The sequence below is a fragment of the Vulpes lagopus genome, chromosome 3, assembly GCF_018345385.1.
Source record: "Vulpes lagopus strain Blue_001 chromosome 3, ASM1834538v1, whole genome shotgun sequence".
Classification (NCBI taxonomy): domain Eukaryota; kingdom Metazoa; phylum Chordata; class Mammalia; order Carnivora; family Canidae; genus Vulpes; species Vulpes lagopus.
Genome location: NC_054826.1, coordinates 34,514,442 through 34,542,075, shown reverse-complemented (window position 1 = coordinate 34,542,075; position 27,634 = coordinate 34,514,442). Strand labels below are relative to the sequence as shown.

The 27,634-nt window shown below is 37.6% G+C and overlaps 1 protein-coding gene across 1 annotated transcript in view; it reads right to left on the bottom strand.

The window, feature by feature from the left end:
* SGCD (sarcoglycan delta) overlaps nt 1-27,634 on the bottom strand; it is a 910,009-nt gene that overhangs the window by 550,032 nt on the left and 332,343 nt on the right. Inside the window, exon 2 of the mRNA XM_041747418.1 lies at nt 1,134-1,287. The gene's annotated coding sequence lies outside the window, so the exon portion shown is untranslated. The remainder of the gene's footprint in view (nt 1-1,133; nt 1,288-27,634) is intronic.

Here is a 27,634-nt window from a genome sequence, read left to right as displayed (position 1 = left end):
CTTCTTTTTTCTTTGAAGGAAATTAAAAGGACAGCAAATGAGCTATAGATGGAACCCATAGGAGATGTTCTAGAATTTCTCTTACATTTGTCATGTGGTTCTACACTGTTAAACCACATTTCCTCAGGGCTGGTAACCAGCGGTGTATGCAGGACTACTATTCTGTACAGGAGGTAAGTCTAGAGATGTCAACTCTAATATTGTTGAGACTGAGTCTGCCTCCTGACCCTTCTTTGCTACAGAGTCTCAGAAAACCTTTTTAACTTATATCTCCTTTGGTTCCCAGAACAGAAATCCCTATTCCAGATGGCTTGCATTAGTTTTATTTGTAACTTTTGCCCTCAAGCTTATATCACAATGCCTGAGCCACAATAAACGTGCCATTCTGTAGGATTCTCTCTGCCCTCCTTCCATCTGTCCCTCTCTCTCCATCTAGAGAGTGTGAAAGAGATTACACAACACTCAGTGAATTTTATATATACCCACATATAATACATATGCATTATACATATGCATGTATGTGTACACACACACACACACACACACACACACACACAGTGGATTCTCACTGCAACCAGAAAAAAACAAATGGAACCTCCTTACCCAAACTCAGTCTCCCCCAACATGGGTATATATCCAAAAGAAATATCAAGATAGACCCTTCCTAAGACCTTAAGAAATAATACAAAGCTTTGGCATACAGAAAGTGAGAATTAACCGCATATTTCACAGTGCCACTTCTTTACTCATCTCTGTACCTGTGTCCCATCACATAGGCACCAACTTCCATTTCACTTTTCTTTCTATCAGAAATACCTGAAAAAGCCTCCCCCCATGCCTTGTCTTACTCCCCTCAGGTCACTTCCATTATTATTGAGATAATGCGGACTTCAGTTTCTCTTACTGTACAGCTTTATTTATCCCACCACATCCCAAAAGTTGGTAGCAAAAATGTTAAGATAATTGCTTAAAAGAGGAAGGGAGAGAGGAAAGAGAAACAGGGCATGAAGAAGATAAATGGCTGTGAAAATGATTAAGCATCTTTAAATGCATTTGTCTTAAGAAAAAAAAAGATTATACATATCTATATACATTACATATATATATCATCTCTCAAAATCAAATGTCCATACCTTAGCAGTCCTAATCTTCTTGAATCTTGAACACCAATTTCAGGGCAACATTGAGGTTGAGATAATCTCCTCAAGCCACCACCAAGGGGATAGTTTTCTTAACCTCCACACGGGTTCCAGCACTGCTTTCTGAGGACAGAGGTTTCTTCCACGTCTAGAAAAATCACAAGAGAAAGAAGGTATTCACAAATAAAAACTAAACCAAAACTCGGATGGGGATATGAAATTCCAGGCCATTTGGCTTGGAGGAAGTAAACAGAAGACACACTACACTCTGATTGGCATGAATACAAATAATAGCTGTATGGATTCAGTCTTCATGAGACTCAGGCCATCATACAAAAGCAGAAAAAGTCACTACATCCAGGCTGGCAAATGTCTTAGGACATGACTAGTCAAATTTGCTCATTTAACTTTCAGGGAAACTTAAGATCAGAGAGGAAAAAAGATTTTTCCATGATAATTCATGACCTGTGGCCTAATTCCACTAGTGAATAAACACAAACAACATGACTAACACTGTAGTCTATGTTAGAATGAGACAGGGGACCATGCATCACTTCCTTACCTTGAGATCATTCCCTCACTTGGCTTTCAAGATACCAAACTTGCCAATCATTACTGGCTGTTCCCTCTTGGCTACCTCTCTGAGATCCTCTCTATCTCAAAATGTTCAAGGTGAGAGCATCCTGGGACTCAGTCCTGAGCCTATTCATTCTCTATGGGCACTCACTCATCAGGGGGCATCTCCCAGCTCCATGGCTTGAGAAACTATTTATACACTGACAACTCTGAGATTGTCTCCAGGCCCAGATACTTCACTGAACTCCAGACTCCCATATCAACTGACTATCCAACAAATCTGCTTGGAATTCTAATAGCCATGTCAGGACATGCCCGAAGTGAAGTCCTGATTCTATCACTAACAAACACCGTCTGAATAAAAAAAAAAAGGAAGGCTCACACTCTTCCTAATTTATTCTTTTTCAATGGCAATTTTATTCACCCCTCTGGTCAGGTGCAAACCCTGCCAGTCAACCTTTACTCTTCTCTCTCATATATACCCCATGCCTTCTTCAAAATTCAGTGGCTTTCTCACCAGAATGAATACAAAAGCTGACCACTTTTACCTGCTCCTTCACTAATACTCTGGTTCAAGGCATCATTATAGATCTATACGGCTACACAGCAGGCATGCTCAAACCATGGCTGTCACTCTCAACTTGTCCCCTGAGTAAGAGAGTGACACTCTCCTGCTCAATACCTTCCACCTCACTCAGGATCAAAGTCAAAGTCATTACAGCGGCCAAAAAAGGCACCACATGACATAGCTGTGTTACCACTCTCTTTATCCCCTACCTTCTCTCTCACGAGCCCTGCTGGCCTCCCATCAATTCCTCTATATCCCTACCTGAGATTTGGGACTTAGTATTCCCTTCACCTGGAAGGCTGTTTTCCCCCTCACTACTTTCTATCTTTCTTCCACTGTGACCTTGTCACAATTACTTGAAATAGTAAACACTGACTACATCTCCACATTCCCCCTTCTCTGTTTCCAACCAAGACTTGCTCATATACTATATGGTATACCTGTTTATCTACCTTTCCCCAGTAAAACAGAAGCCTCATGCAGGCAAGGAATTTTATCTCTGGTGTCCTGCTGTACTTCCAGCACGTCACTCACCACCTAGGACCAATGTGGAGCTCAATATGTATCTCTGAACCAAGGGACAAACAGGAAGTTTATGTAAAACTTCTCAAGGGCACTCAGATGATAAGTGGCCGAGCTAGGCTTAATGCAAAAGCATCTGTCTCCAGCATTCCTGGCTGAAACAAAAATGGTATGAAGACCTATTAGTGTTGGTAGAAGGAATAGGTTCTGTACAGTTTGGCATGTGACACAGAAGATGTATATTATTATTTGAAAAGCCAAAAATGATTTCTAGAAACTCCTAAAGAGAAAATATTGCATAGAGTGGGATGGATCTGCTTACATCCTTACGTTGCAAACTCCCTATTAATGTTCACCTCGTCTTTCTAGTTTTCACTGCTCTTTCTTCCAACACTTCAGACACTTCATTCTTGTCCCTCTCTCAAATCTCAGTCCCTGCCTCAACTGAGTGAACAGGAGGAAAGAGATCCAAGATTAGATAAAGAGACAGGTTTAGGGAAGAGATATGAAGCAGGAATCACAGGACCACTGATCTAATTGGGCCACCAACAGACCAGGTGCCTTTAGAGAGATCTCTTTACCTTCCTGAGAGCCTACTGCTCGCTGGGCTAAAATGCATGCCTTCCAAAGAGTTCCCAGCTAGAGAGTGAGTGAGTGAGTGAGTGAATGAGTGAGTGAGATTAATCAGAATGAGGGAGACTTTTGCCAATTACAAGGTAAAAGTAGTCTTACAACTGGATAGGAAGTAGGGAACAATGTTTAAGAACTAGCCTTCAGGACAGTCCTAATATTATTCACATCCTGGTTCCATCACTATGAACTGACCAAGACACTCCACCTATCACATTTTACTGTCAGAGTGAGAAGTTAGAAACACCTGTCTCTTTCAAGGGTTTATGAAAATCAAACAAGGTAACAGAGGTAAATCACTTGTTACTGTGCATGGCCTAAGTACTCAATAGATATTTGTTCCTCTTAATTCTCATTTTTTATTGTTGCAGGCTGACACTCTGCATGAAATTTCATGATTTTACCTACCTGTCTGCAGAGTCTGAATCTTTTCTACCTTTATGCTTATAGAACCACTTTCATGGTCCTTAATGTCTTTCTCTGGAAATCGTTACCTCAACTGCCCCCACATTCTAAGGGCAGATGGCAGAGCTTTGTAACATGAGACACTCAAATTCTTTGGTTCATTTCTTGTCCTCTCACTGATGACCAGCAATTTGAGATGATCTTGGCCCTAGTATTATAGCAGGCTGATAATCAGAAACCCACAATCTACAATTATTCCTGCATTCCAAAGCCAAGAAACACAACTTTGAAAGCAAACAATACTATCATTCAGCACAATGATATATGGAGTTATTAAAGAAATTTTGCTGACTGCTTTGAGAATTCAAGTCCCAGTCTATCCAGATGCATCTTTCTTTCTTTACTCCTTAACTGATATTAAGAAACTGTCTATGTTCTGGTAGCAACAACAGAAAAATATGTCACCTACTTTTCAGGTTTAGCTACACTACACCTAATAAAAAGTTAAGATGCTTCAGGGAAAAATCACTTCTACCCCATGCTGGGCCACTGAGGGACTTGCTCAAAAATGCATTTACCATCAAATGTCTTTCGAGTACATAAAATTTACTATGCACTCTGTTAAGGGTAGGGACTACTAATGACTTTATCCCTACCCTCTCGAAGCTTTTATTCCAGTGGTTTTTCATTGTCTTTCATAATTTCCTAACTTCTGCCCAGATACAGGAAGACATAAACCCCTAGGAAGCTGTTGAGTCACTCAAATAGTGACATAGAGTGTGCTGTTATAAATAGCCTGATTTCTGCTTGGTATAGGGAGAGAACTCTGTAATCTGTGGTTTTCTCAAGAGACAATCCAGTTTCCTCAGTTTGTTCCCAGGCCCCCATCCAACACATACCTTCTCTTCATTGATCCTGGTTTATTTCCCTCCTTCAGCAAAGAAATGAAAAGTAGTCACTAAATCCACAAGTACACATCTATCCATTAACAAGATGCTATGTGGATGGGATGGTATAGAAGGCACTGGGCTCAGATAACACAGCTGCAGAAATCAGCTCTTTTGAAATCTTTGGAAACATGATGAGATTAATGCTGTTCTGTGGCAAAATAAACAAAGAAAGGATATTTGTGGAATATTGTCAAAGGGAATAATGTCAAGAAAGAACATGTGTCTTCCATCACCAGCGTCTGCATGGTTACAGTTCTAATCATAGAGGTGGGTGTAATCTTTGCCTGTTGGGCAGCCTTGAATGCTTCAGGGAATATGTCATTTTTCAAAAGGTATCAATTAGTGGCTGGTTTGATGGCAGAGTGTGAACCACACCTCTCTAATGATTGGGCTGTGTTAACAATAATTCTTCTCAGTATAAAACACACACAGGCACTGATCTGCAAAGGGCACACTCCCCACAGAGAGCAGGATGAGGGTGAGTAGGAGAAGGACTTAAAGATCCTGGAAACTCTAAAATGGATCTTGATTAAGATCTCTGGATGGGGGTAGCCCGGTGGCTTAGCGGTTTAGCACCGCCTGCAGCCCAGGGTGTGATCCTGGAGACCCGGGATCGAGTCCTGCGTCGGGCTCCGTGCATGGAGCCTGCTTCTCCCTCTGCCTGTATCTTTGTCTCTCTCTCTCTCTTTCTCTGTGTCTCTAATAAATAAATAAAATCTTTAAAAAAAAATCTCTGGATGGTGCATGCTAGGGGGAAGGGATGAACTGTGAATTGAAATCTATCAAACTAGGCTGGTTTTTACGAGAAAGTTGAGTACTGCCATAGGACTTAACTTTCCAGGAGAAGCACTGTGATGATACATAAACCATGTATGTGTCCAAGGCCGTGCCTCACAGACCTACACACAGCATCTGTATTGTCAGCAATGCTTCACTGCATGTTCATTTCCTCCATTTGCATATGAGGAAGTCATTAAGTAATTTGTGTGAAATCACACAATGAGAAAGTGACAGTCAGGATTTAAACTCAAGGTTTTGAGCTTATTGCTGTTACCCAAATAGGCTGAAAAATCACAAAGGATTCTTTCCTAGATTTTCTGATTCAACTGAGTTCTGACACTTGGAAATGCTGCAGTTTTAACTCCAAAAGAAGAATTTGGTCAGTCTCCTAAGAATGTAACTGTGAAAATGGGCCCAGCCCCACCTCTGTCAAGGAGAATGAAAGCAGACGGCAGGTTTCTTCCAAAGCCACAGAGGAGGTCATATTACACCTCCGCTATTGGAATAGTTGCTTCCTGAGCAGCAGATTTAGTGAACCAAATCACCACTGGTAGTGGGACTCAGTTTGTAAAATATTACATTTCCTACCAGCTGACATTATGAAACAATGTTGGGTCCATAAAACATAGAATACTTTGAAGATCTGGGTGCTCATCTATAACTGCAGTCACTACCTTTGGGCTAAATCTGCAAGCCTTCTATTTATTCCTAATCTGGACACCAAATAAACTACTAGGGAACAACAAAAGAAAATTTGTGTCACTGGATTTTAAGGATTATAGAAAACATCTAATGACTTTTAGATACCTGATCTCTTGCCAATTCATTAGCACTTTATTTCCTTACCTAGTTAGCCTTTTAAGTTGAACTGAGAAATCAAAAGGACTCTAGAAGAAATGTCACTGAACATTGTAATGAAACTTCAAAGAGTTTGCTAGCATCTGGGCTAATTGTTGAATTTGCTGGTTAACAAATGATTTATCTCAAAGTTCATCAAGTGGGTCAGACACTGACAGACTGTAGGGAGAAAGAGCAGTGGTTCACAAGATGTTCTTTTAAAATTTAAGAATCACAGAAGGATGGATGCCTACTCGCACTCCTTTCCATATGCACCTACCCACCATTCCTCCCAGTCTGACATTTGCTATTTTCAACATCCTTACATACAGATCCACCTTTGCTTTAGGAAATTGATCGCTGTCATCAGAGAGGCAGTCCTTGTTCCCAGCCTAATAGCAAATACATGCACAACATACCCACACACACGATTCCCTAAATATATCTGCCCTTCGAATGATTTGCCTATCCGGCCAAATTCTCCAACTTCCACACATGCCCATGGGCCATCGGATCTGGTAGATAGCTACGGAATTCATAGTGGTAGCATGCTATCTCACATGGCCTCAAATCCAGTCAGTGAGCTTTCTGTGCCACCTCAAACAGACAATGTTAAGTTTACCACACCTCCCTTATATGTTAGCTGGAGATACAGCTGGAGAACATACTCCATGAACCAGTGATTAAATTATCAGGGGCATTTTAAGTGGCAGCTTGCCATGTATCTCTAGACACCAACCCCACAAAGAATATATCAGAGAGGGATCCCTGGGTGGCTCAGCAGTTTAGCACCTGCCTTTGGCCCAAGGAGTGATCCTGGGGTCCTGGGATCGAGTCCCACATTGGCCTCCCTGTATGGAGCCTGCTTCTCCCTCTGCCTGTGTCTCTGCCTGTCTCTCTCTCTCTCACTCTCTCATTAATAAATAAATAAAATCTAAAGAAAAAAAAGAATATATCAGAGACCATCACTTCATCCCTAGGACTTGGTGTTCTTGGTGACATATTTAAGCTAGATTTACAATATCATGCCACTATGAGTATCAAAGGATGCTCAGCAAAAACACATCATTCTGGGAGTTGGTCAACATGGACACCATTTTGCCTTGATACTATCAACTGCAAAGGTCATACAGGCTGAAAGTATTAGATCCCTGCCTGAGGTTGATTCCCAGCTCAGCTGCTCACTCTCTGTCTTTGGGCATGATTTTCCACCTCTCAGTGCTTCATCTGCAAGAGAGAAGGCATAATACATATTTCAAAGCGTTCTTTTTGAGGAGTAATTTTAATACAATGATGTTATGTTTGAGTTAATATAATGTATTTATGTTATAACTCATAGTGGTTTGATTTTTCTATTAAATGAGCATAACAACACTCAATGGCTCTTAACAAGGAATTTAGGAGGTGAAAAATAGTAATATGTGCAATAGTATGGGTTTTGCCTACTAGACCAAGTTGCTGAGAACATCAAATCTATGTCATGTTTCTCTTTTGGAGGCACAGAGTAAGCACAGAATGGGGAGCCATTGCATAATGTCTGTGTATGGACATAAAATAATCATATATGTTTGATTTCCTTCACTGATTGATCTCCAAAGCAAGCTACACTATTCCTTTGCTAATCCTGTGGTGCAAAGAGGGAAGGGCAGTCTAGGGAAGGACTGAGGAGCTGGAAAAAAACAAATCAACTAAGGATGAGAGGGGCAGTATTACTGTCTAACTCCCAAGCCATTAATAAAAATGTAATAGATTATCAGGGTTTTTGGTAACTAACAAAAGTCTCAATAGCTCTTAGTTAGTGAGCTTGTGTGTACCAGCACTGTACTGAGCCTACATTTGCTCAAGAAATGCCCCTAATAACCTACTGGAGAAGTGCTATGAGGATTTGCATCTTACATACAGCGAAGGAGAAGGCACAGAGTATTCAAGAGCCTCATATACAACACTTTCCTAGGTGGATTAGAACCCAGAAGAGGGGGTCCAGGCTCTGGGCTTCTAATCACTGCTGTGGTCTTTCCTGCTGAGTCATGAACTCACTCTCGTCTGTGATAAAAACTGCAAATGTTTTCCCTATTATTGTCTCACACTGCTTATGTGAATTTTTGAGGAGTGATGTTTTCATTTTGTAATATAAAAGAGTTAATATTCCTAAAGACAGGAAAGAATATCCTAAAAAAGAAAAATACTAATAAATGCCTAGAAAAATACTCAGGGATATCAACAGGAAGCATACAGAAAAAGAATTGCAAACAGCCTATGAACTCAGCGACACTCGTGTTAAGAAATCCAAATTATGCATGAGAAAATTAGAGCATCAGTGACTCTAAAACTGGAAAGAAGTACAATACCACAAGTATATTTAAATCAATGAGTTTACAATGACCAAGAAGAAGAAGAAAAAATTCTCACTGGTCACCTTTGGAAGGTGCTAGAGAACCAAAACATTATTTTGAAAATAGTAAATAAATGGAAACCAACCTTCTCTCCTGTTTTTCCTTAGGACCTATAATCAAATACTAAAGAAAAGAAGTTTCCATTTGTAGAAGTCTCTTACCAAAAACTGAAAACAACATAATAAATTTGGAATGCTACCAATGTTTAACTCCTAATGAAATAATTCACCTAGGTAATAATTATCCATGACTACTAACATCATCAAAGAAAGATTTGGAGGCACAATAGCTTCACGTAGGAAGCAGTCTAGCCAAACCATGCAACCTGAATGAAAGAGGCTAGCTTACAGAAAATGCAGGGATAGGAATTTGCTTACACAACACAGGATTCAATCAGCAACATCCAGGCTGTGGAACTGTCTGCAGGATAAAGAACCGGATCAGCTTCAACAAATAAATCACAGGGAGAATAATGAAGAGGGATGGGAACCTACAGATTAGAGAGACTTAAGAAACACACAGTCACTCCTAATGGATGAAAGGGATTTAGATGTTGATATACAAACAAGATGAAAGAAACAATTATGAGCAGTAATCTCAAAAAAGACTAGATATTTGCCAGTACAAAATAATTATTAATACATTTGGTATAATAATGACATTGTTTTATTTACAAAAAGGATGCCACCTTTTAGAGATGAATACTGCAGTATTTAAAGAAGAGATGTTACGGGTAGGAATTTACTCTAGTGGGGCCTGGGTGATGCATACAACCAGACTGGTAATGAACTGGTAAGTCTTACAGCTGATTTATGCTTACCGAGGATTTCATTACCCTGTTCCCTTTACTTTAAAAATATTTTTTAAAAAGTTTTAAACATTTAATTTATTTATGAGAGAGAGAGAGAGAGAGAGAGAGAGGCAGAGACACAGGCAGAGGGAGAAGCAGGCTCCATTCCATGCAGGGAACCTGACATGGGACTTGATCCCAGGTCTCCAGAACCACACTCTGAGCTGAAGGCAGCACTAAACTGCTGAGCTACCTGGGCTGCCCTAAATTTTCCATAATAAAGTAAACTGGTTGCCAGATTTTTTAAAAAGCACATAGAGCAAATGTTTAACAAAGAAAGAAGATGATAAAATGGTAATAGTTGTCTCTAGGTGGTAAAATTATGTAGGATTTTGACCTCTTTAGGACCCATTATTTTTTGCTCTTCATGAGCAAGTGACACTCTTACAGATAGAAATGGGAAATTTGTTTTAAAAACACTTTTTTCCTATATTAAGCTTTAACCATTAGTGTTTTATTACTTAAACATTTGGGAAGCAAATATGTAAGATCTTAGGATTTACCAACCTGGATGGTAGACACAAAACCATTCATTTTATCATTGCCCTTAATTTAAAAAATGTATGTATAATAAAATATTATAAAAACTGAAAATAAATGGACTGTCCTATTCTCTCTGTTAGGTCATATTGATTGCTTTCTCCAAAGTGACATCTAGAGGTAAAGAGTATCCCAAAATTACTTTACTTTAACCATAAATCCAGGAAGGATTTTTGCAACCATTTACAGGGAACTGTGTAAGAGATGCTAGGAATCTGCCCTCCAGGGAAGACCACAGAACAGCTCACTAGGAGACTGTTGATCTATGTATCTTTAATTATTTTTTATTTTTAAAGGAATTAAGATATGACCTATAATTCATGACTTTGAAGGGATTTTACTGTAATAATATCAAAGATTTAGTACCAAGTTCCAATGATTCAATTAAAAATATTTCAAAGAAACGAACTGGACAGGGTCGCAGGAGCCAGACAGTCGAACTGTACTATTTTGCAGATGAGGAAAGTGGCTTGTCCAAAGTCACGAAATGATTGGGGTCAAATGAATGACAAGAATCCAGCTTTCTAATGCTCGATTCCCAATCTTTCAGAACTATGCCACCCTAAACAGCATCTTCCCAAATACTTCTATAATCTGGCACAACTACACACCTGCATTATATCTATTATCAAAAAACCAATAAGAACATATAGGACACAGATGGAGTCATGGTTTACATGGGGGTTCCTGAGAGGAGAACAAGGGGTTTATTTTTATATAGGTTATTACAGCAGTTTTGGGTTGATAGCAAACTGGAGCAGAAAGTACAGGGAGTTTTCACATGCTTCCTGTCCCTAAGCATGCACGGCCACTTCCATCATCAACATCCTGAACCACTGCTATATCTGCTACAATCAATGAACCATTACAATGATCCATCATCATCACTGAAGGTCAACAGCTTACCTTAGGGTTTCCTCTTGGTTTTACACATTCTATGGGTTTTGACCAATGTTTATTGGCAGGTCTTCACTGAAACAGTATTATAGTTTCAGTGCCCTAAAAATCCTCTGCACTCTATCTGTTCCTGCCTCCATTCCCTCTAATCTCTGACAATTACTAATCTTTTGAAATATTTCTATAGTTTTGCCTTTTCCAGAAGGTCGTATAGTTTGAATCTCCTAGTATGTAGCCATTTTCAGATTGCTTTCTTTCATTTAGCAATACACTTTTAAGTTTCTCCAGGTCTTTCAGTGGTTTGACAACTCCTCTCTTTCAGCACTGCATAATATTCCACTGTCTGGATGGACCTCAGTTTCTTTACCCATTCACCTACTGAAATACCTTGGTTGCTTCCAAGTTTTGAAAATTATGAATAAATCTCTTCTAAACATTCATGAGTAGGTTTCTGTATGGACATAAGTTTTCAACTCCTTTGGGTAAATATCAAGGAGCACAATCACTAGATCATCAAATAAGAGGATGTTTAGTTTTCTAAGAAACTGCTAAAGTGTCTTCAAAGTGGCTTCAAAGAAGGGTTGCAAGGTAAAAATCAGTAAAGTGAAAATCACATAAAACCAACATCATTCTTCAAAATATCTTAGGAAGGCAGTATATTAACTGACAGATTTCAGAAGACACTAAGCTCTAAGTTCTGTGAGGGTGAGTAATCTTTCAGTAGTTCACCATATCTTTGGTAGCATTTCTAGTACCTAGCATGGTGCTACATAATAAATGCTCATTTCTTCGTTAAATGAACAAACCCAGAGGAGAAAATCTTTTTTTTCCCATTTTGTAGCACATATTTCTTTGGTTGAACAATAAACAAAAGGAAGACTTGGCTTAGGGGCCCTGTAGTTTGAAAAGTAGGTAGTATTAAGGCACAGAACTTCACTCACACCAAATCCTTACCGTATAGGGGCATCAAACACTGAGTCAGACACCGAAGAAAGCAGAATTCAGCTTCTCTTACTCGGGAGCATGTGCTTATTGCATGGACAAAACCCTCTGTGCTATGGAAATGGTTCTCTGTTATTTGCCATGCACGTACAGTTGAATTTGCATAAATTAAATGCACATAAGCTGAGACTCCACTATAATTGCAAAACCATTGCATTGGAAATAAGCTTTCACTGAAATCACATTAGAAACCAGAAAGATTAGATTTAAAACATATTTAGCCCCATCAAGAGGTAGATTATGGAATGTTTATAAAACAACACAGATATACATTGTAGGCCAGCAAAGAGCCTGGCTAGGGAAAGGAATAGCCTTGTCACCTCAACAAGGAGAAGACAGCTGTCATCTAACTTCAAAACAAAGACTATGGAGTCCCTCAAACCTCTGAACCAAATTCTTGTTCTGCAAACTTGAAGCAATCCATCTACTCATCTGGCCTCAGTGTTCCATGCTGTGAAAGGAGAAAAGATTATAGGACAGGTCTAGTACTCTGCTTTGATTTTCAAAACACATACAAAATCATAACAACAATTCCTTAAACCTAGGTATGAAGTACCGGGAAATACAGGTTTGCTGATCCTAAACCTTCCAGAATCATCTGTTTTCCCACCATAACACAAGCTAAGTTACAACTCAATATTTATTAAGAACCCACAGAGTTGTATGAATTACATAATGGTGCCTCAGATAGCTGGCTATTATTTTTCCCTCACTTCTTACTAGGCAAATGCGAAGTTAAATTAGTCACTTATCATAAAGTTCTCTGAAAACATTAAAGTTGAAAGAAATGCCAGATAATTGTTCTTAACCATCTGGCACCAAGGGATGCTCATGGATTTACACGAACCATTTGGCTGAAGTCCAAAAACGTCTATCTTAATTTTATATCGCACTCAAAGTTCTAAGTTGAGAAATTTCTAAGAGGAGAAGGTTTATTTTTGTTTAAACGGGTCAATCCTTAAACTTGTTCACAATTACACAGGAAAGCATAATAATTTTACCTCTAGCCTCTGGTTTTAACAAACTTAAGGCAATGTCACACACTCTACCTGTCAATACACACGTGCATGTACATGCACACAGACTACACATTGCAATGGTAAGCTGTGGTTGCTTTTCTAAACCATTTCACAGGAAGAGCCACACATCATCTTGCTAAGAAGCCAGCACAGCTGCCACTAAGCAGCTCTACTGTAATACCTCTCACAGTGGCCCCTCCAGCCACTCTGGGCCACTCTCTTCTCCTAGATGGAGCCCCTAAAAGCACAACTCCACTTATCTGGAATATTTCTACAACCTTTTCACTGGTCTTTAATCAACCCATCTTGGGCTGCTCCCACTCCTTTTTCAATGAGGTTTTAAAAATAAGCCATTTCTACTCCTCAGCCTAAACCTTCTAAAGGTTTCTCACTGAGTTTAGAATAAGATCTCAAATCCTTGATGCAGTTTATAAGATCTGAGATCTGGCCCATTTCACTGGTCTCACTGTGTGTTCTACACTTCCACCTCCTAACGTGCACCAGCCATACTGGCCACACTTCTGTTTGTGTGAAGCATCATCTATTCTCCTTCTGACCTTCAGTCTTGAGTACACTGGAAATAGAAAGGCTGATCTTTCCTCCACACAATCTCAAAAAAGATATCAAAATAGACTTGGACTCTCTCCCCTCCCAGCACCATTCATGAGGAAGGTTGGTTCACCAGCCCAGGGAAGTTCCATATGTCCCATGGATCTCAAAGTAATGACCTTCCTTCAGTAGTGGAAGTATGTCCTGTTTCCTGGAACTGTATTTTCTAATAAGTTTTTCTCATTGACATATTATCTTTCTTATTCTTCCTTCCCCACACAAATCTCAGACATTTCATTACACATTTATCGTTCCTGTGTGTATCAACTGGCAACCTGCATGCTAAACTCACTTCTCAAGCACGAATGGAATCAATTGAGCTACTCTCCTGGAACAGTGAGAAGAAAATTACTTATCTTTCAATGATTTTATGACAAGCTCCAGCTTCTGAAAATTACTGGATATTACTCTAAAAATAAAACATTACATATAATTGCCCCTTAGAATGGAACAAATCATTATATTAATTTGAAAAGTTATTTTGGAGATGGGGAAAGAGTACTTATTTGAAAGATAAAATTGCCAATGTACATGAAGAAGCTCAATTGGAGAGGAAATAGGAGTAATGGCTCCATGCTTTCTCAAAGTCATTGCATTAATGCTGCTCACCAACCCAATGCTGTAGTCTTCCACGGAGGGAATTAACATGAAGTATGCTGAAAGGAGAGGAGAGAAAGAACATTATAGGTGAGTGAAAAAGATATAAGTCCTATTCATAGCTATTGACTCCGTTTTTCTTCCTAACTTGATAGGGAGATTCTGTTATCATCCCCACTAAACAGGAGAGGAAAACAAGCAACTTGCCCAAAGTAGTAATGCTGGGATTTGTATTTAGATGGCTTAAATCCAGGGGCACCTGGTGGCTTAGTTGGTTAAGTGTCTGTCTTTGGCTTAGCTCATGATCCCTGGGTCCTGGATGGAGTCCCTCATCAGGCTCCCTGTTCTACTGGGGAGAAGCAAGTCTAGATGTGAAGGAAGAGAAGAGAAAAGGGTGCCCAAAAGGGGAATTTTCCTTCTCCTTCTGCCTGCTGCTCCCCCTGCTTGTGCTCTCTGTCAAATAAATAAATACTATCTTTAAAAAAAAAGAGATGGCTTAAATCCAGAGTCTACACTTACAACTATGGCACAACACTGCTTCTCAAGTCTTAAAGGAAGTCAGACAAAAAGGGATATGTTAAATATTACACTTTGACACTGATCTCCAAAGAACAGGTAAGTTAGCAGTTCCCAATAATGCAAGAACAGAAATGCACAATAAATGAAGAAAACTAAGTCTTAAAGATCTTCTGACTGGCCCCAAATGATGCAAGATCTCCTGATTCCTAATCTGTAAGTGCCCTCAAAACCATGGTTTCTCATTTGGCTAATAATATATACGCAGTACCTTTCTTTTTTTTTAAGATTTTTTTTCTATTTTTTTACTTATGAGATACACACACACACACACACACACACACAGAGGCTGAGATATAGGCAGAGGGAGAAGCAGGCTCCCCATGGAGAGCCTGATGTGGGACTCAATCCCAGGACACTGGGTTCACACCCTGAGCCAAAGACAGCCGCTCATCTACTGAGCCACCCAGGTGCCCCATAGGTAGTACCTTTCAAACACTTGTCTCTATGTTGACAAATGCGTGAGACATAAAGGATTGTTTGAGAGAATTAAGTACCAGACTATGTGCGATCATCAAAGCATAACCTTCATCTGGATCATCACAGAGAGGGTAATGTCCATGAGCTCTGAGGCTGAAAAGTGTTCACCTGGATGAAAATCTAAAAGGAGGGGAAGATATGTGAAGACCTTTCTAGGCAAAATAAAACTCCTCCTAGGAAAGCCTGGAAGAAAGAACATTGTGCTTTCCAGGATCTTAAAGAAGTCCTATAGGGATGGAGTTATGCATTTCCAGGATGGAGCATTAAAACCATTATAATGGAGAAATAAATTGGGATGAGACCATATAGAGCCATGCAGGCTACATTAAGGAGTCAGAACAGATTACACACTCTGTAAGTTAAGGAAAGAGCAAGATTTCTACCTTGCATGGTTCCCCTACTGCCCCCATCCCACTACACCACACCCCTACCACTGAAAAATCAGACAAGAATCAAAACTGAGTGAATGAAATCTGTACAGGGTCAGACAGGAAGCCCATAAAAACAGCAAGTCTAGATGTGAAGGAAGAGAAGAGAAAAGGGTGCCCAAAAGGGGAATTTTACTTCCTGAAAAGGCAAGCAACTAAAGAGTGGCTCAGAGAGATGAGATCAAAGGATCTATCATGGTATGCTGAAGTCAGCTAGCAAGAGTCATGCTCCTTATCCAGGAATTTTGTGAGCTGGTTGTTAAATCATATACCTTGAAGCCAAACATGTTGGGAATATTTACACTCTTAATCTCGGCCAAGACTGTAAGACAAGGTGTTCCTTTCTGGAGAGCTGGTTTATCAGTACACCACCACCTATACTCACTGGTATTATTGCTGTTGTTGTTGGAAAATAACTAAACTAGTACAAAGGAGTCATTCTCAATATTTCCTTATTTCCTTATGGACTCCTTAGTATTAAAGGCTAATAAACCTGAAAAAAAATCAGCAATGGTGCATTTCATCACTCTTTCATGTTGGCTGACTCACTCACAGTGAAGTAAATACTAAGCTGGATAAGCCCTTATATCCTTGAATGTCTATTTGTGTAGATACACAGCTCAACAAAATGTATTAAATAAAAACAATACATTTCTTAGAAAGGCAGTAGGACTTGAGATAAATTTCATCTGTGGATCTTAACACTGCCCAAGGTATTAAATGCCCTTAAGATCCCTAAGGGAACTATAATTAGGAATTTTGAAAGTCTGTTTCAAATGAATAAAATTAAGGACACAACATAAAGATATGTTGCATAGAATTAGAGAAAGTAAATATCCAGCCACTTTCCCTATTAATATTTATAACAGATCATATTTATTTAATGTTTGGTAAATGTACAAGGCATCCAGTCTCATAACAAACTATACCCAGTTATAACTATTATCCCCATTTTGCAGCTGAGAAAATTCAGGCCTATAAATTAGACAGTTTGCCCAAAATCATATAGCTATTAAGAGGCTAGAGCTCCCAGTTACTGATCCCATAGCAAAAGTTCTTAAAATCTATACACAGCTGCCTCACAAAGTTAAAGACATTAGCTAATACTACAGAATGCAAATAGCAAAAAGTAATTAACTTTTAACTTTCAAAATTAACATTAAAATTAAACAACATTTACTAAAAGGCATAAATCTTGTTTACTCCTATTTTTCTGTCAAAATAACTGGTAGGCTCAGAATTAGTTTCCCAATTGCAAAACAAACTCTCTAAAGTGGCCTACAATACATCAATTCATCAAATTAGACAATACTCTTCATTATTTTTGTAAAATATAGCAACCAGTGCTCACGTCATGATAAACAATTGAAGCTGCTCATCTACTTTTATTCTATCTCACACGTTTCTATCCCAGGAAGCTGAGTAGTGCACATTCCGAGAGGTGACCATGTAAGTTCCCAAACCTGCTCATTTCAGTTATGCTTGTTTAAAAAAGCACATTTCTGCAGTATTTACTAGTAATATTATGTAAATAAAAATATGTGGTTAAAAAAAAAAGAACCCAGAACTTGTTTCCATAAAGAAGTTGAAAAATTGTGGTAGAAATACAACTGTAACATAGAACTTAGGAACTTGTATGAAAGATCCATCTATAAAATGGGATAGTTGATTGTGGGAAGGACAGAATGGTTGCCTACTTTGGTTCACTTTAGAATTCAAAGACTGAGAGCTTCATGGAACAAGTGGTGTTTGGTTTAACTTTAAAAAATTACTAGCATTTTACAAACCAGAAATCACACAAATTTAAGTTACTATGACCAATATGGACCATTAATAGAGTCTAATTTAGGACAATAATAAGAGTTTTAATTTAGAACATTTTACAGAGAACTATTGAATTGGAACAGAATAACAAGGGGAGAACTGCCAGTACTGGTAATTCTGATTATAGAGGTTTCAACTTGAAACCAGGGATTAGAGGATGAGCTTCAAGGGGGTTCCATTAAACTCTGAAATTTAGGCACAACATTTTGTTATTTCTATGTTCCTAAGGAGAAGGACCCCAGTTTCTGATCCAAAATAAGACTTAGAATTGGTGACTTACAGACTTATTCTAAGGTAATTTTAGTGCTAGTGAGAAGTATGTTAGTTGTGATGTCCAATTTTATTTGCTTCTAAATGTCAATAATAGGTATCAGAAGTAATGGGCAGTGACTCTGGGAAAAAAAATGCTGTCCAGCATTTTTTTGCTGTCCAAATAAAATGGAGTGACCATATACTGCATTTAGAAAAATTCTGAATTGGACCTAAGCTAACAAGGACCATGTCACATGGTAATCAAGGGGAACAAATGCATTCTGTAACCAAAAAAGATCATAACAAATAGGATACACATTTTACAAAAGTTACTAACCAAAAATTGAAGTCTTTCACCCTGAAGGTATTTCATGCTAAAATAATGCATCACTGGAGAGTGAACTAATTAAAGATAAATATACAAATGTGTTTTAATAAACAACATCACTAAAGGGGGGATTAACCTTACAGATGTATCAGTGAGCAAAGAGAAGCAGTGGTGCTTATCTCCAAAGAGAGAGTAATGGGATACACATGCTCATTCTAATATGCCCCAGAATTTTACTTTTAGTAGTGTGCTTCAAAGTGGTTGAGCTGTTAAATATAGATCATTAGTCAGTGCATGTTTAATTATATACCAGTATTTCTTGGAAGATTAAAAATGTCTACAGTTCAATTATCCCCACATAGCAGGTCCCCTTTTCTATTCATTCAGCTTGTAACAATGTAGTCACAAAATATATTGTCTTAGATTAAAATCTGTTTGATAGTACTCCACAGGGCTGATTTCAAAGGGGAAAAATATACCTACTTCACTTCTCAAGGAGAACACAAGCTACTGCTTTATATCTTTCTACAGTCAGTGGATTCTAGAGCACAGCAGTGACCCCCTCAGACCCTCCTCTCCATCACCAGTGCCACACAACTAACACACAGCTGGCTTTTCAAATCCAAGTCATGCAAAATGGCTAATATTTCATGTAAATGATTTCAACTCTGGTTTTGAGGTCCTCTCTCCATATAAGAAGCCTTTCCTCTTTAGAGATTTGGATTACTGTAGGTAGTTAACCAGCACAGTAACATTCTGATGAAAAACTAAGTGATCTTTTACAAGAAGAGACCATCTTTAGAATAGAGAAAGAAAGAAAGAAAGAAAGAAAGAAAGAAAGAAAGAAAGAAAGAAAGAAAGAAAGAAAGAAAGAAAGAAAGAAGGAAATGACAGTGTTTAAGTCCTCAGTTTAAGGCAGAAGACCCAGAAAAAACAATTTATGGTGCTTGGAATAATTTACTTGATTACACGTACTACAAGTATTTTCCTTCATGTTTTTGTAATGAACCTGACCATGAAAAAACAAATTTACGTCTGTCGTCTGCCTCATTATGAGCTGAGCTCATTTGGTGCAGAAAACCTACAGTTTAATTGCTTGATTTAAATTTGGCTAGTAGAATGCATACAGAAACATTACTCTTTTAATTATGTTAATTTATAACTGAAAAGCTAAATTTACAAAGGCAATAACATTAATTATTTACTTGCCCATTAAAGCTGAATATATATTACCAAGCTAATTGGTTTCATAAGTCTGCCAAAAAATTAAAAACAAGTTTGTTCACTGATTTATATGGGAAGGTACACATATTCTCAGTAGGTTATTGAATTAGATGAAAATATGTGTAAAATACTTCATCTATACAATATTCCACATATATTCTTCCTTTCTGGGTTAAACCACATTTTACAGTAGAAATAGAGGCAATGAACATTTATTCAATGTTAATTCTATCTCATACTAGATATGAATTATCCAGTTTAATCTCAGAACTGAATACTAACTAGCATTATTTCCTTTGTAAAGTTGAAAAAAAAAAAAGGTTTGGAGAGATTAAAAAGTTTGCCAAGGCAAGGACCAAGATAATCAAATTGAGGCCTTGCCCTAGAAAGAATCAACAATTTACCATTTATGCTCTATTGTTCTAATACCTGTTATTCACAGCATATGGGACACTTGCTAACTCAATATGATTCCCCAAGGAAAAAACTTGCTTTAATATCAAAATCAACTACTTCAATGAAAAAATTAATCATAACCTCATATGGATATTGGCATAAAAAACAACCATAAAGCACAGAAATTACAGATTAGTCTGTACCCCAAGTGACCTTAAATCAGAAAGGCACAAGGATAAAGTCCAGCAAATACACTTGAACCTTATCTCTACAGTAGGATTCAATATTAGGCAGGTTCCTCTTAGACCACAACTCAACAAGGGGATTACAAATTAGAGAGGATAATACCCATCTCACTACCCTCTTGGGTATAGTGTGAAGATCAAATGTGAAATGGGATAAGAAAGAGCTATGAAAATTACTGAGCATTATGCAAATCCAAGTGAGTACAATTAGTGTTAGACAGTCTTGCACCTAAGGAATTCCCATGGAATTTAGTCTGAATTTATATGGAGACTAAAATTTAACTATATTCTCATGTAACTTGAAAGGCTTCTAAAATTTCTCTAATATAAAATTTAGCCAGTATCTTGTCCAGCAAAAATTTCATTAATGTATCACTTTAACAAGGTACAATTAGCAGTTTCTAATTAATACGCAATAAAATATTGTGAAATGTCTTCAAAAGGCTTTGGGTCATTGTATTAATATTGTATATTTTTGATATCCACAAAAAAAAATAGTAAGCATGTATTTATTCATGCATACTTTAAATCATACAACTAAACTGCTAATAGTTACAGAGCAATTAGGGCCCTATTCATATGTAATGAAAAGTGAATGTTAGCATTTTCTAAGAGATTTAAATTATTCTTTGAATGTCTACAAGTGTACTGGAAGGAAAACAATATTCCACCTTAGCTGACTTCCTGAAACATTTCCAAACTTAGCCCAATGATTTTAGGAAATTTCTATAGCAGTTCAGGATTATTATAGCATATTAAATTATGTCCTAATATTGCTGTGGAATACCTCATATCATTCATTTTTTTATTTTTTTTAATTTTTTTTTATTTATTATTTATGATAGGCACACAGTGAGAGAGAAAGAGAGGCAGAGACACAGGCAGAGGGAGAAGCAGGCTCCATGCACCGGGAGCCCGACGTGGGATTCGATCCCAGGTCTCCAGGATCGCGCCCTGGGCCAAAGGTAGGCGCCAAACCGCTGCGCCACCCAGGGATCCCTCATATCATTCATTTTGACAGAGTTTTGCTGAGGGCCAGAGGACTGAAATCATCTAATCAAGTTTAAATAACACCTTGAGGGGTACCTGGGTGGCTCATTAGTTGGGCATCTGCCTTTGGCTCAGGTCATGATCCAGGGGTTCTGGGATCCAGTCCTGCATCAGGCTCCCTGCAGGAAGCCTGCTTCTCCCTCTGCCTGTGTCTCTGCCTCTCTCTCTGTGTCTCTCATGAATAAATAAATAAAATCTTTAAATAAATAAATGACATTTTGGGTTTTTTTATTCAATATTTAAGCACTATTATGTTACATCTGTGGAAAGACACAGGATATTTCTCAATAGAGGGAAGAGACATGTACACATCTTATATCCCTTACATTATTAAAATGGAAAAAAATTATTGTGTCAAACTATGAAATAAATACATAAATGCATGCATCCAGCATCTCTTTAGAGCCCACAAAGTGCTAAAAGAAATTTCAAATCCTGAAATTTCACATAAAAGAAGTTCTTCAGAATGCCAAGGTAACTCACCACCACCACCCACAGCAGAATAACATTATTCAACATCAGAACTGGACAGGACATCCTATGGGCCAATATTTCACTTCTCATTTATGAAGTCTAGAGTAGACATGGGGAGCTGACAACTCTGCTAATTCTTCTGACATCAATGGAATCTGGATTTGTAATAAAAAGTTCTTGAGATTCAACTAGAAGCATCTAAAAACTTATCAAATCAAGAAAATCCAATCCAATTATTGAGTTTTATATACGGATTTCTTTGAAGAATTGCACAGAAAACTTGTCACGAATTAAAGTAGTAAATATGGCCTTTGAGTGAACTACTAAATCACATTTTACTTGCTAAAACATGTTGAGCATGGGTGAAAAAATAGCATTTAATTCAACATAGTTTTGCTTCGTTTGAATTATAAACATTCATCAAAGGAGAACTGTCGTAGAGGAAAATACACACACACACACACACACACACACACACACTTAGTGGGCTCTTACTGAGTTCCTAAAGGAAATGTTGATTAAAACTCTGTGTATTTCTCTTGGGGTGTCAGGCTGGTTCATTCAATAGAACATGTGACTCTTGATGTCAGAGCTGTAAGTTCAAGCCCCAAGTTGGGCGTAGACATTACTTAAAAATAATTAAAATCTTTAAAGTTCCACATATTACTCAATTAAACTATAATGGCATGCTGAAAAAGAAATAGAAAAAAATGGCCTAATAGACAAAGCACCAGCAGTGCAAAGGATCTATAGAACTGATGTAAAACTGATTTGTTAAGCAAATAAGCATCAACATTTGTCACACGTGTGACTTCTGAAAATTCTCAGAAACTGCTGAAATCTGCATGTATACATCAGCTGGCTTGAGTCACCAAACATCACAATATACAGAACTATTTCAGTTATGAATTGCTGTGTAATTTAAGCAATTAAAGTACACTTACCAAAATGCCACAATAGTAGGCTTCAGAAACTTTTGTTTTCAAATATAGAAGATAAAGACATTTATAAGTAACTCAAAGAAGAAATAAAGATTCATCAAAGGAGAACATCTCTAGCTAAGGCAAAGGCATATTCCCATACTCTGGGCACCATTTTTGTGCTAAAACAAGATTCTCTCCAACCAAACACACAGCTTTCCCTGGCTTCTCACCTAGAATATTCCTATTCTACTCCTGGAACATCAAAGAGGTAAGAGCCTATATTAAACAAGAGATTTCACTGCATGAACCCAAATAGGTTTCATCCTGTGTATCCTAAGTTGATTAGATAGAAATGACACATGCTGCATCATAGGAAAATGTCTAATGGAATCTTCAACAGGCTAGTCCATCACCTGAACATTTCTGTTTAGACACAGAAAGAATTTCAGTGCTTTGCATCTAAAATCAAGGTAGACTGTGGCAATCCTTGAGCAATCTACTAGCCTAAGGGCTGCTTTGAAAAGATATTCAAAAATCTTATTAAAAAAATATCAGAAAATATTCTTTAAAAAAAATCTCTCAAATACCAGCAGAGCCTATCTTTATATCCTCCCTCCTTTGTAGGATGTTCAATTAATATTTGTTGAAAAATGATCAGCCAATTCCTAATTTATCTTTTGTAAAAGCTGTGGTTTTGATCTAATAGTCATGACTAAAGAAAAACACTATTGTACCAGGGACAAATGAAGATGCTGAGTAATTACACCAGAATCATAATCATTTTTGGATTTCTAATAACAAAAGGGAAAGTTCTAATAAGAAATTCAAATACTTCATACTGTCCATGCTATGGTAAAAAAAATTAAAAATAAACACATCTATAAAAAAATTTAAAAAAATAAACACATCCAAATACACATGCATTAGAGACATCTGCTTATATGTTGGACATATTTCTCATCTCCTTGGTAATAATTAGAATTTTTGACATTCCTAGGTGATAACCATCTGATAAAGTATAAAAAACCATATCACTTTTCATGCTTTTTCTGTTTTAAGCCAATCCTATTCTTTCCTAAGGGGATTAAGAGTGAGGGTTTTCATTGGCTCTAGACTGATCAATATAGTAAGTTGTACCATTACTTAAACTAATAATGCTCTCATGTGAACAAATCTGAATAAATACAATCATTTCAGATTTTTACTCCTTACCTCTTTTCCATTATTTTGTAGTATGTCAATGCATCATTTGGAGCCTGTTCTGCTTCAATATGGTGCTATGCAGATTAGACACAAGGAGTCAAAATATACATACAATTACATATATGTGAACATCTCCTTATGAAAAATATATATTCTTGTGAAACTCTTTACCACATAAAAAGTTACAAAGTAAAAACTAACAACTTTCCACTGCTTATACTAATATAAAAAACAGAAAGGTATCTTAGTTATCAAATGCTGCCTAACAAATTATTAAAAACTTAGTGGCTTAAAACAACCACCATTCATAGTCTCACAAATTTCAGGGGTCAGGGATATGGGCACAGCTTAACTGGGTCCTCTGCTTCAGCATCTTTACAGGGCTCTAATTACAATTTTGGTCAGGTCTGAGAATCTCATTTAACACTCAACAGGGGTAGGATCCATTCCAAGCTCAGGTGTAGTTTGCATGATTCACTTTCAGGCTACTGAACTTCCCTGTCATGTGCATATGGGGTTTGCTTCACCAAAGCCATCAAAGGACAGAGTCAACACAGAAAGTAGCAAGACAAAAGTTCCAATTTCTTGTTTTTTAACCATAGTGGTTACATCCCATCACTTTAGACAAACTATGGGTTAGGAGCAAGTCACTAGGCCAGCCCATACTGAAAGGGAAGGAATCACACACAGAATACAGGAGCATTACACATTATCTTAGCTCTGCATACCATAGTGGGTCCGTAAACAAATATGGAAGTCATTTTCTAGATGCACTGTGGCAATTCTGTTTTATTCATTTATTTTATTGTGGCTATTTTACCATCCTAGTACAGACCAATCTACTTTATCCTTTTAAATAGTCACATGCTACTTACTTTATATATTTAATTCCCAATGCTTTATCTTTTCAAATGTTTCCATTTCTCCTTGGCTTTTTGTCTTCAGCCCCCAAAATTATAGATGATCTTTTATTTGGGGGTTATAGAAGACTACTTCCATCAGAAAACTTGATGTTACTATTTCAACTTACTAAGGATCCAGAAGACCCACAGAATGGCTCCAAACATCACAGAAAGGTACACATATTTGTCAAGTTTATTTTCTTCAGAAATTTCTACAGGAATGATATGAACAGACTGAAAAAGAGACCTGGTGATCCCACAACTCCGCTTGATTTAATTCAAACATAAGTTTTGATAAAACTGTAGGAAAATTAAAAAGGGAGCAGCTCAGGGAAGGACTTCCCTTTTCTCAGGGAAGTGACTACTAATATGTTCCTTCAAAGAATTTTAGGCTTTACATACTAGAGAAGGTACATAGTCTTCTGTCTAGGGGAAGGCAATTGTTCACTTGGTAAAATTATAGACTGGTTCAAAAGGCCCCATTTGGCCATCACCAGACCTAAGTGTCTAATTACAGACCTGATATCACAAACATAAGTGTTCCTTCAACTTCATTACAAAAGTTTTTACTGAGAATATACTATAAGTCAATACTATATTAGGCACTAGCAAAAAGTTGCATGGTAAATAGGTTATAATAATTATCTGTGAGCTATGGAGAAATGTGTTTAGACATAAATCTGACAAGTAAACAAGAAAACTATAGTGCATATTTCTTCTCAGGACAAGATGGTATAAACCTATTTCTCCATGCTCCATTCATGCAAAGCACAAACTTAGAAATCCAGTGAACTGTAAAAAACCCTGCTAGGAGAGACAACCAAAGGGAAACTCTGATAGGCAATAAAAAGACAGAAAGCAAGACCCCAGGATAAGAGGGACAGCACAGTGGTCAGATATCTAATTTCCTCACTATACTGAAGAAGGAAGACCTCACAGATATGGCATTCACAAGAACCCCCAATCTGGGGAGAGAGAGAGACCGAGACAGAGAGACACAGACAGCGACAGAGAAAAGTATCCAGGTAAACTCATTCTTCCCTAGAATCAAAGGAGGGTTTTTTTGTTGTTGTTGGTTTGTTGTTGTTGGCTTTTTCTGACAGTATAAAGTAAACACAAAGCAAATGGCAAGGGGATCCATTGGGAGTCCAACCATAAATAAGCAGCCAAGGGAAACATGGGCCTGAGATATCCTCTCCCCACCAAAAGATACCAAGTCAGGGCACAGAACTAGCAGGAAAAACAGCTACAGCAAACAGCATGGTCCAGGAAATCTCTCTGTCCTCTTAGGCCCTTGACCCTCTCCCCCAGTCAGAAACCACCAGGATGAGTAGTCAGAACTAGGAAAAGGGAAACAATCACAAAGAGGCTCATATTGAGAAGCTGTTTTATTCCTGTGGACCCAATGGCCCTCAATTGTCTACAGACACTGGGTAGAGATACCAAAAAGGGCATACCATAAACTCCTAGCTCCTCTGAAAAAGACTAAGTCTGAGTAGCGAGGCAGCCCAACCTGGAGAAATCCCTTCTTACCCCAGTAAAAATTGGGATGAGTGGGAATATCAGTGGTACCAGACAAATCAAGCAGAGCAGGGTATTACCACAAAGGCTCTGAAAATTCAACCACCTTTGAACTACAGCCCACAAAATTTAACCAAGACTTTTGTGCTAAAACAAATCAAGGTAACTGCCTACTAAATTAAACAACTAAACAGGACCTAGAGTCTCCTGACCTATTGACAAAACATCTAGGATATAATAAAAAAAAACTACCCATCTTAGCAAGAAAATCAGAACCTGAATGAGAAGAGACCATCAAATGATGCTAATAAAAAGACAAATCAAAGGTTGGAGTTGTAGGACAAGGATTTTAAAGTGGTTGTGATAAAAAAAAAAAAAAAACAAAGAACTTCAACTATCAATTAAAAACTTTCAAAACAAATAGGAAATCTCAAAGAAATTATAGAACAGAATCAACAGAAATTATAGCACTGAAAAAAAATATAGTAATAGAAACAAAAAATTCTGCGTGGATAGAATGGAAATGACAAAGGACAGAATCTATGACCTTGAGGGCAAAATAACAGAATTCACCCCATCTAAACAATAAAAAAAGAATAGGTAAAAAAAAAAAAAAAAAAAAAGATGCCTCAGGGACCCAATACCTAAAGATTGATGAAGAAAGGGCCAACATTTTTATTGCTGGAGTCCTGAAGTAGAAGAATTGATGGAGTATATGGGGGAAAAATAAAGCTCAAATTTCTCAAATTTGGGGAAAGATGCAAAGCAACCTACCTACGAAGTGAGAACACTCTATACAGAGTAAAAAGATCAAAGAAATTAAGAATAAGACACGTCATAATTAAACTTGTGTAAATTCAATATAAAATCTTAAAAACAGCCAGAGAGAAGCATTACACTGACAAGAGGGAAATACCAGTCAGAGTAACAGATTTTTCACCTGAAACCATGAAGGCCAACAGGTTTTCAAAAACAATTAACCATGAAATTTCTATCAGGCACAAAGATCCAAAAAAAAAAAAAAAAAAGGAAATAAGAACATTATAAAATGAAGGAAAACTAAAATATTTGTTGTTAGCAAAGATACCCTCAAAGAATGACTAAAGGAAGTTTCAAAGAGAAAGGAAAGGAATAAGAAGAAATCTTGGAGTAGCAGGGAAATATAGGAAGAAGGATTAAGAACACGAAGATGGGATACAGTGAACTAGCCCTTTCTTAAGTTTCATCAACAAGGTGGAATAACATCTGAAATGCAAGATAATGCTATTTGAAAGTGGTAAAGTTAAAGAGACCAAAACAGAAGTGAAGTTCCCACATTTCACTCTAAGTGGTAAGACGCTAACAGCAGTAGACTGTTGTAAGTCTACTTTTTTCTGCATATTATAATAATGAGACTACCACAAAAACTACACAGAAAAAAAACTACACAGAAAGATGCACTCCAACACACTATAAACAAATCAAGATGAAAAATTTTAAAAATAGAAAAAGTTC